Below are 9,654 nucleotides of genomic sequence, written 5' to 3'. Positions count from 1 at the left end.
AAGAAGTGTTTTTAATACAAAAAAAAGTCAACCTTCAAATAATTATGTTCAGTTATGCACTCAATAGTCAATGTCATGTGGTTGAAGAGCGAACCCAAACGCAGACGATATGCAGACTAACAGGGATTTATTGAGGCACAAAACAGAAAACAAAAAACAAAAACCCACAAGGGGGCAAAACAGGACAGATGGGGCAGTACAACTAGACTAAGACAGGAAATAAACTAGGACTAGATACTGACTGATAAAGACAAGATGAAGAAAACAAACAGCTACATAAACTCACAATTCTTAATACAATATTCAGACTAAGTACTCACAGGACTCTCACAAAGAGTAACACGCACAGGTTGACAATGTACCGACACAGGACAGCAAACACAAGAGGATTAAATAGGGAGACACTAATGACAAAGACAGGTGAAGCTGACTAGACAAGGACAGGTGAAACTGACTAGACAATAATGACGAGATGAGGATAACAAGGGGGCCGGGTCACGTAACGGAGACAACACAAGCACATGGCCCAAGCAATTGGCCATGCGCTTGTACACAAAACACGGGTCTGTCATGATCCAGCCTCAAGACCAGAGGAAATCAAGGACAAGAAGGCCGGATCATGACAGTCAATACTTGGTCGGGAATCCTTTTGCAGAAATGACTGCTTCAATGCGGCGTGGCATGGAGGCAATCAGCCTGTGGCACTGCTGAGGTGTTATGGAGGCCCAGGATGCTTCGATAGCGGCCTTAAGCTCATCCAGAGTGTTGGGTCTTGAGTCTCTCAACTTTCTCTTCACAATATCCCACAGATTCTCTATGGGGTTCAGGTCAGGAGAGTTGGCAGGCCAATTGAGCACAGTAATACCATGGTCAGTAAACCATTTACCAGTGGTTATGGCACTGTGAGCAGGTGCCAGGTCGTGCTGAAAAATGAAATCTCCATAAAGCTTTTCAGCAGATGGAAGCATGAAGTGCTCCAAAATCTCCCGATAGCTAGCTGCATTGACCCTGCCCTTGATAAAACACAGTGCACCAACATCAGCAGCTGACATGGCACCCCAGACCATCACTGACTGTGGGTACTTGACACTGGACTTCAGGCATTTTGGCATTTCCTTCTCCCCAGTCTTCCTCCAGACTCTGGCACCTTGATTTCCGAATGACATGCAAAACTGAGCAACAGTCCAGTGCTGCTTCTCTGTAGCCCAGGTCAGGCGCTTCTGCCACTGTTTCTGGTTCAAAAGTGGCTTGACCTGGGGAATGCGGCACCTGTAGCCCATTTCCTGCACATGCCTGTGCACGGTGGCTCTGGATGTTTCTACTCCAGACTCAGTCCCACTGCTTCCGTAGGTCCCCCAAGGTCTGGAATCGGTCCTTCTCCACAATCTTCCTCAGGGTCCGGTCACCTCTTCTCGTTGTGCAGCGTTCTTTGCCACACTTTTTCCTTCCCACAGACTTCCCACTGAGGTGCCTTGATACAGCACTCTGGGAACAGCCTATTTGTTCAGAAATTTCTTTCTGTCTTACCCTCTTGAGGGTGTCAATGATGGCCTTTTGGACAGCAGTCAGGTCGGCAGTCTTACCCATGATTGCGGTTTTGAGTAATGAAACAGGCTGGGAGTTTTTTAAAGCCTCAGGAATCTTTTGCAGGTGTTTAGAGTTAATTAGTTGATTCAGATGATTAGGTTAATAGCTTGTTTAGAGACCCTTTTCATGATATGCTAATTTTTTGAGACAGGAATTTTGGGTTTTCATGAGCTGCATGCCAAAATCATCAGTATTAAAACAATAAAAGACCTGAAATATTTCAGTTGGTGTGCAATGAATCTAAAATATATGAAAGTTTCATTTTTATCATTACATTATGGAAAATAATGAACTTTATCACAATATGCTCATTTTTTGAGTAGGACCTGTATTTTACCGTAGGCTGAAATATTTCACTAAATCAATAGGCTATATAACCTAAACATACAGTTATTCGCAAACAAAATACATAACGCATAATGCAGTATTTTAGCATGATAATCAGTGTCATAAGCTAATCAAAACTATATATATTTAATATACAAATATGTTTAGAGTAATATTACATTTAAAAAGTTTACACGAGCGTATACACGAATGTTAGGGATATTGTGAGGCAATCTTTTCTGTAAGATGTCAAAAGCTAGGTAAAATATAGTCTGAAAATTCATTTGAGCTCTATACGATCAGAAAAGGAATTATAAAACACTAAACAACTTACTCCGAACTTGTATCCTCGGCGGGATCAATTAGTTCTTCAAAATGCAGCCGTTCGTCGTCCGAGTTATAATCTTCCTCTGAAGAAAAGTGAATTCTTCCTCGCTGTCCAGAATCATCTGAAGGGTCGGGGTAGCGTGCCATCCTCAAAACGCGATGAACTATCAGTGAATCTGATGAAGAAACTTTGTGTTTTTATGCCATTGATCGCTGGGGGTGTGCTATGCATACCGTTAGATCACCTATTTACCATGTGAAAAGTGCTGGGGGCGTGGCGGCCTCAGCTCATTAAAGATAATGAACTGAGAACGAAAAAAACTGTAGGTACCTCTCCTTGGTTTCAAACAGATTACATAAACTGGAAATATTTCTTTTTAAAATAAATTACTTCATTTAAAAGAAGAGAATACAAGCTTTAAAAAGACAATGTCTCGTATCTCTGTGACAAGTATTGACTTAGTTACAGTTCATTTTTCGGACGCGTTTCAGAATGGACTTCACTGACAGAGAGAACGCAGAACGTGCATCATGTTTATTTTTCTTTATTTGGCGAAAAGCACAACACTTTGTTTTTATTGAGAGGTTCCACAAAAAAATACAAACTTAACAGGATCGAGTGATGTATAACACTTATATGTAAGATCAAAATCAACAGAGTAATTTGAGTCTCTTTTGCACTGATAAGGAAAAAAGTGAGCTGGTATCGCCGGCACGACCGCCCACCCCAGAGGGTTAAATGCCAATCCCAATGCATCTTTTTCATTATCTACATGTATATTAAAATCACCAACAATTAGGACTTTATCTGCAGCCAGTACTAACTCTGAAAGAAAGTCAGCTAATTCTTTGATAAAGTCTGTATGGTGGCCTGTATACAGTAGCCAGCACAAATCTCAAACGTGGTTCATCATTTACACGATATATTGTTACATTAAGCACCAACACTTCAAAAGAATTATATTTTAGACTTCTTAGTAATTTAAAAAATATTACTATAAATTACAGCAACAACTCCCCCTTTGCATTTCAGATGAGGTTCATGTTTATAACAGTAATCTTGGCGGGTGGACTCATTTAAAGTAATGTAATCGTTTGGTTTTAGCCAGGTTTCTGTCATACACAGCACATCTAGGTTATAGTTTGTAGTCATATCATTAACATTAAGTACTTTTGAAATAAGGGATTGAATATTCAGCAACCCAAGATTTATCAATTGTTCATTTGTATTAAAGGTACATTGCGCAACTTTTCATGTTAAAAATACCTGTTTTTCTATCCTATACATCCTTAAAGAACTGCCTGATGGGCTGAATGAGCCCTTCTCTGCGCACTGAGATTGCGCACTCTATAATCCTGTACAGTAAAATATATAAGAGGGATTCGGGCTCGAATTTGAGACTGGGCGTGACGTCATGCGCGTTCACGCTCACCAGGCTTTGTTTCGCAGGTTTGTGTATTCGCCGGCGCCGCTATTCTCCGCATCAGCGAAGACAACTCGTCCGTCAAAGGTAGAAGATGGATTCAAAGAGACCGGCTTGTAGTCCATTCCAAACCCCAACGCAAACTCCACGTAAAGTAAAGAAAAGAAAAAAGTTGTCTAGTGCCACCAAAAGGTCCAAATTGGAGTCAGACAGGCGTCGGAGTAAGACGAGAGTCAACCTCGGGAAGGCATTCAACAAATGGAGAGATCTCCGGTCTGCTCTTGGTCTCAAACGGGATCCTCAGTTGGCTTTTATTCTTGATAAAAAGGTAAGTTATAGCCCAGTCTCTAATGTCTGATTCAGCAAATCTATGACAACAAATGACGATGCGTAAAATGTGTAGCAGCTAACAGTTAATGCTTTAGCGTAAGCTAGATAAATGTACAATCAGATTTGGTTTTACTACCATTGTCAGTGAACAGGTTCATGAACTAGGAATTGTCTTCGGAAGAATAGTACAACATAAAACATATCCCATAAAAGATGCTAAAGTTACCTATGTTTTTGTGTAACTTATGACCTACCGGTATAGCCTTGTGTACTTTGCTAACATGATAAGGTGCTCATGTCCTTGACCAACAAGGAAGAACGCCGTTGCATTGGCTATATTCTATTTTTCGTAAAAAATAGTAAATTGTTCCCGGGATTGTGAATTCGGCGGATTAGCCTGTTTGGCTTTTACAGTAACGTCATAGTGCCATTTGATTGTTTATTACCGTGAGACAATTGAGTGTACTTTGTTGACCAACTGTGTATGGTATGATTATTATTTTGAGCTTTTACAAAGTAATAACTTATATTGTTCATGAACGTGTTTCCATAATAATACACTCATAAGTGGATACAGTAAACACATAAAACAGTTCAACATACATGGAGATAGATGGAAACAAAAACTGAACTTTTCTACTACCCCCGTTTTCCCCTCACACATAAGTGTGTAATTTACTCAAATGCCTTTCCTTTCATATATTTAAAATGACTTCCAGATTTATAACTTTATTACCTCTGAAGACATTATGACTGTCAACCAAAGATTTGTGCGGCTGATGCTCTTTTGGTTATGAACAGCTCGTGCAAGCGTGCGTGTGCGTGTGATCCATGAGCGTGCACATCTCTGGTTGCAGTTTCGCTTGTCGCCAGAGGGGGCATAGTTCTGCAAAAACTCAGAAACCTGCGCTATACACCTTTAAATCTCTTTTTTATTTGTTGAACATCAATTACATTTATAACCTTAGATGGGTTTGGAATTTTTTTGTATTTCCTAATTCGGGGAACAGACACAGTCTCTATGTGATGATATCTGGGTGAAAGAGGCTCTATGTGATGGGATTTATCTGACCTCATGAGACAGCTAGTAGATGGTCGGTTTAGCCAGTCTGTCTGCTTCCTGACCTGAGCCCCAGATTGTCATGTTTGAGCTCTAAGACTATGTGCCATATTACTTGAGAGAAGAGCAGCACCATCCCAGGAGGGATGAATACCATCTCTTTTCAACAGGTCAGGTCAGGTCTGCCCCAACAACTTTTCCAATTGTCTATGAATTCTATGTTATTTTGTGGACATCACTTAGACAACCAGCCATTGAGTGAGGACAGTCTACTAACTATCTCATCACTCCTGCGAACAGGAAGGGGGCCAGAGCAAATTACAGTGCCTGACATCGTACTTGCAAGTTCACACACCTCTTTAACCCTCTGGGGACCAAGGGGTTTTTGGGGCCCTTGGGATGTTTTGACATGCACTGACATTTGTGCTTTTTTCAGTTATTTATAAACATGTTAATAGCAAAGGTGTAAATTCACTCTATATAGCACAAATGGGGCTACCATAATTTGTGAGCAACATGTATGTACATGTTTGTATTTTTGAGAGAATATTTTTTATGCATGGTTATTGAAAAACTTAAAAATAAAAGTTTCTGAAATAAGGCCACAAAACACATATTGATTATTTCTTCACAAGACTTTTAAAAAATTCTATCACATAGTCTAGAATATTTGCTCCAAAACTATGTGAGAATCATCCTGACTGCTCATTCAGATACGTCAATAAAGTCTTTTAGAATGTGTATGCCGTGTTTTGTTTGAGAAAGCTTTATGCGAGGAGGCGTGATCTCTCATTAATATGAATGCATTTCACACCTGAGAAAGTCAAAGACCCTCCAATAATGGCCCTATTAGGTGCTATCAGGCCCTATCATTACGAGGAGCCTTGCACAAAGAATGAGGAGATTTAAAAAAGTATGGCTTTTGGATTGTTTGGATTTATTTACAACACAACATAATCCAAAGATACACAACAAAGGACAAAAAAGCACATTAGTAAACACACTGATCTAAAGACAGAGGCTTGCACAGTCACACAGCATTGTCCCATTCCTGAAACATAGTACATACCTGTCATTTCCAAGGTGTTTGATTTTTCATTTTACTATGTTCATGTACAGTCTCCTGTGAATGTTGAAGTCAGCAGGACTCATCAGTGGCATTTTGTCCCTGTAAAAAAACACAAAAAAACCCACCTGTGAACATGCTGATATCAAGAGAAACTATATGGCTGCACGACTTTGGGCATGCATTGTAGATTTTTCTGGTTAAAATTGCTTTTTAATTATATATATATATATATATATATATACACACACACACACACACTGCTTAGAATCAATGAACACACCCATGCTAAAGTTGACTAAAAAGAGGAATAAAAAATCTTAATGCCTTAATTAAAAAAATAAGGAAAACTCCAACCTTTAGGGAAATGAATAATGTCCCTGAATTCTTTGTGAATGAATTATGTATCGCAAATAATTAAATGTTCTTCTTTAAAATAGAGGGTGCATACGTCTGGGCACTTCTAACCCCAGAAACTCCCAACAAAAGCTTATTTGATGTCTTTATTTTGAAGCTTATTTGAAGCTTATTTGATGCTTATTTGATTTGAAAAACTTTATCCAAAACTAGTCAACGAAATTTTGTCTTTTATTTCGTCTGTAACAGTGCGTATCTGTGCATTCATTCATTCATTCATTCATTCATTCATTCATTCATTCATTCATTCATTCACACACACACACACACACACACACACACACACACACACACACACACACACACACACACACACACACACACACACACACACACACACACACACACACAGAAACATGATTCACATTTAAACAGTATGTTATTTTTCCATTTACAGACACTAACGTTATTCTATATCGCGATTAGAACAAACACTTACACTTCTCAGCTGAATCTGTTGCTCCTCCTCGAAGTGAAACCAGCACTTGTTCTGTGGTAAATGTCCCAGGATTATTCCTCATAGCCGCGCAAGACGAATCTTAATCTGACTCAAAAATATAGTGTGTTTACAGAGTTTACAGCATTTGCCTGGGGGCGTTTATCTATAGCATATGGCCTCAACACATTATCTTACGAATAGCGCGCTCTGCGAGTGGGTGTGAACAAATTAACGATAATGAGCTGAGACAGGAGAAACTGTACTTCTCTTTAGTTTCAGACAGATTACATTTCATACATTTCATGTTTGTGTGATAAGTATTAGCTGATTTTCCGTTCATTTTCCAGACATGTTTCAGAAAGATTTTTGCGGAGACAGAGTGAGCTGAAAGCGCACCGTTTATTTTATTTATTTAAAAAAAACACAAGGTTTTGATGTTAATGTGAGTGTACACAAAAAAAAAACAGACCCTCTATAGTTTATAATCATGTATTGATTTTATTTATATGACCATAAATGACGGAGTATTTTAAGTCTATGTTGCTGCTATGTGAAAAAAAAACAGCAAAACGCGCCGGCGCGTTCTTGGTCCCCAGAGGGTTAACATTAATTTTAGTGACTGGCGCAGTCGAACATAATTTGTGCCGATGTGAATAATAATCTTAGAGAATTTACGATTAGCATTAGCCAGCACTTTTAAATTTGCTTTGATGTCAGGCGCTCTGGCTCCCGGCAAACATGTGACTATGGTGGCTGGTGTCTCTATTTTTACATTCCGTGTAATTGAATCGCCAATAACAAGGGCATATTCAACAGCATTCTCAGTGGGTGTTTCACTGAGTGGGGAGAACCTGTTTAATGTTGTAATCGGAATGGAAGAGCGGTGTTTTGTCCCACGACTACAGCGCCATCTTTCCGTCACCCAATTGCCCTGCTGCACGGACTCTACTTCAGCCGGAACCGAACAATGTACAGTGTTCACTAAGCTAGGCGCATCAAAAGCAGTATCTAAAGCCCTTGCACTCTTACTATCCTCGATTAATGTTTGGATGCGAGTATCTTCTTCGCTCTAGCATTTGTCCCGCGCAGGTGCAGGGTCCGCTTTTTGGCAGGCTGCTCTCCATTTATTCCGGTCCGTAGTGTCCTCCGAGGCGACTTGCACGTCTTTCATATCTTACTTGATCCGGTCCATCCATCTCATCTTTGGGCGGCCACGTGGGCGGTTACCAGGTGGGTCAAGGCGCATAGCTGTCTTCGCCACTGAGTTCTCATTGCTGCGTGTCACATGGCCGTACCAGCGGAGACGGGCCTCGAGCATCTTCTCCGTAATCGGCGCTATTCCCATCCGCTTCCTGACGTCGATGTTCATGACGTGATCTAGCCTTGTCAGCCCGAGTGACCAGCGGAGCATACGCATTTCCATGGCGTGTAGAAGCTGGCCTTGTTTGGCAGTCGCTGGCCAACATTCGGCTCCATACAGGGCTACAGGGCGTACAATGATCTTATAGATTTTGGACTTTAGGCGGATGGGCATTCGGCGATCGCATAGCACTCCCGTGACTTGGCGCCACTTTGACCAGGCGGCACTCACACGTGCGCGGACATCCGGGAGGGTGTCACCGTTCGATGAGAGTATTGATCCAAGGTACTTAAAGTGTTGAACTTTCTTTAGATCCGTTCCGTCGATGCCAATGGTACCATCAGTCTGAGGGCCACACTCCAGGTACTACGTCTTTGCGAGGTTGAGTCGCAAACCATTTGCATCCAGAAGATCTTTCCACTGCTGCGCTTGGTCTTGAAGGTCTTGCTGCTCCCTGTCGGCGAGGAACAGATCATCAGCATAGAGTAAGGACCATGGATGGGGCGTCTGGAGGTCCCGTGTCACTGTGTCCATGCATGTGATGAAAAGCAAGGGCGAAAGGGCCAATCCTTGGTGGACTCCTACGTTGATGTTGAAAGGAGATGATATCCCAGCTGTGCATCGCACCACGCTCCTGACGTCTTGGTATAAGATTTTCACCCAGCTGATCTTTTGGATACACGCGATGTCGATGCGTCTGGTCTTGAGAGTATCAGCCAATTCACGGCTACGGCCGGTGAGGGTGCCGATGTTAAGTGTGGCTAGTCGGATTCAGTGGACTTTCTTCTTTGGCCTGCCCCGTCCTTGAGCAGATAGCCCTTGTCCATTTCTCACACCATCCGGGCGTTGATGATGCGCGTCGCCAAGGGGGAACGCCCTAGCTTGATCGGTTTCTTGGTTTGCTGCTGCCATTTGATGCGACCAAAGAGACCCAGCCGATGTGTCGCCTCATCTGTCGCTGGGACCAGAGCCACCGTTTGCCGAGTCCCCGAGGGTACTCGTTTCCAGCCGACGCCACGAGGAGGAGGTGGTTGGCTTTTGGCGGATGCGAGTATCTAGTTCTGAAATCTTTTCCGTCAGCCTGACTATCTCCCTGCATTTATCACATGTAAATTCTATGCTGACAGAAAGGGCTATGCTATACATGTTACAAGAAGTGCAAGTCACAATAAAAGGAGATGACATGACTCACCGTGTTTGTTGACTGATTCTACTTACCACAGCTTTGATGGATTTGTAAAAGGCGCGAGCGCGCAAGTTAAATAAATAGATAAATAAAGAGCGCACGAATGGCATGCTAACAGGCTAGCGAATTAG

At 41.7% G+C, this 9,654-nt stretch overlaps 1 pseudogene; it reads right to left on the bottom strand.

The window, feature by feature from the left end:
* Window positions 1-8,046: 8,046 nt before the first annotated feature.
* Window positions 8,047-9,102, bottom strand: LOC130089140 (uncharacterized; annotated as a pseudogene).
* Between the last annotated feature and the right edge of the window lie 552 nt (window positions 9,103-9,654).

This window comes from Rhinichthys klamathensis, unplaced genomic scaffold (genome assembly GCF_029890125.1).
Source record: "Rhinichthys klamathensis goyatoka isolate OS25496 unplaced genomic scaffold, OSU_Roscu_1.1 h1tg000001l_1, whole genome shotgun sequence".
In the NCBI taxonomy this organism is placed as follows: domain Eukaryota; kingdom Metazoa; phylum Chordata; class Actinopteri; order Cypriniformes; family Leuciscidae; genus Rhinichthys; species Rhinichthys klamathensis.
This window is presented reverse-complemented; position numbering and strand designations above follow the sequence as displayed.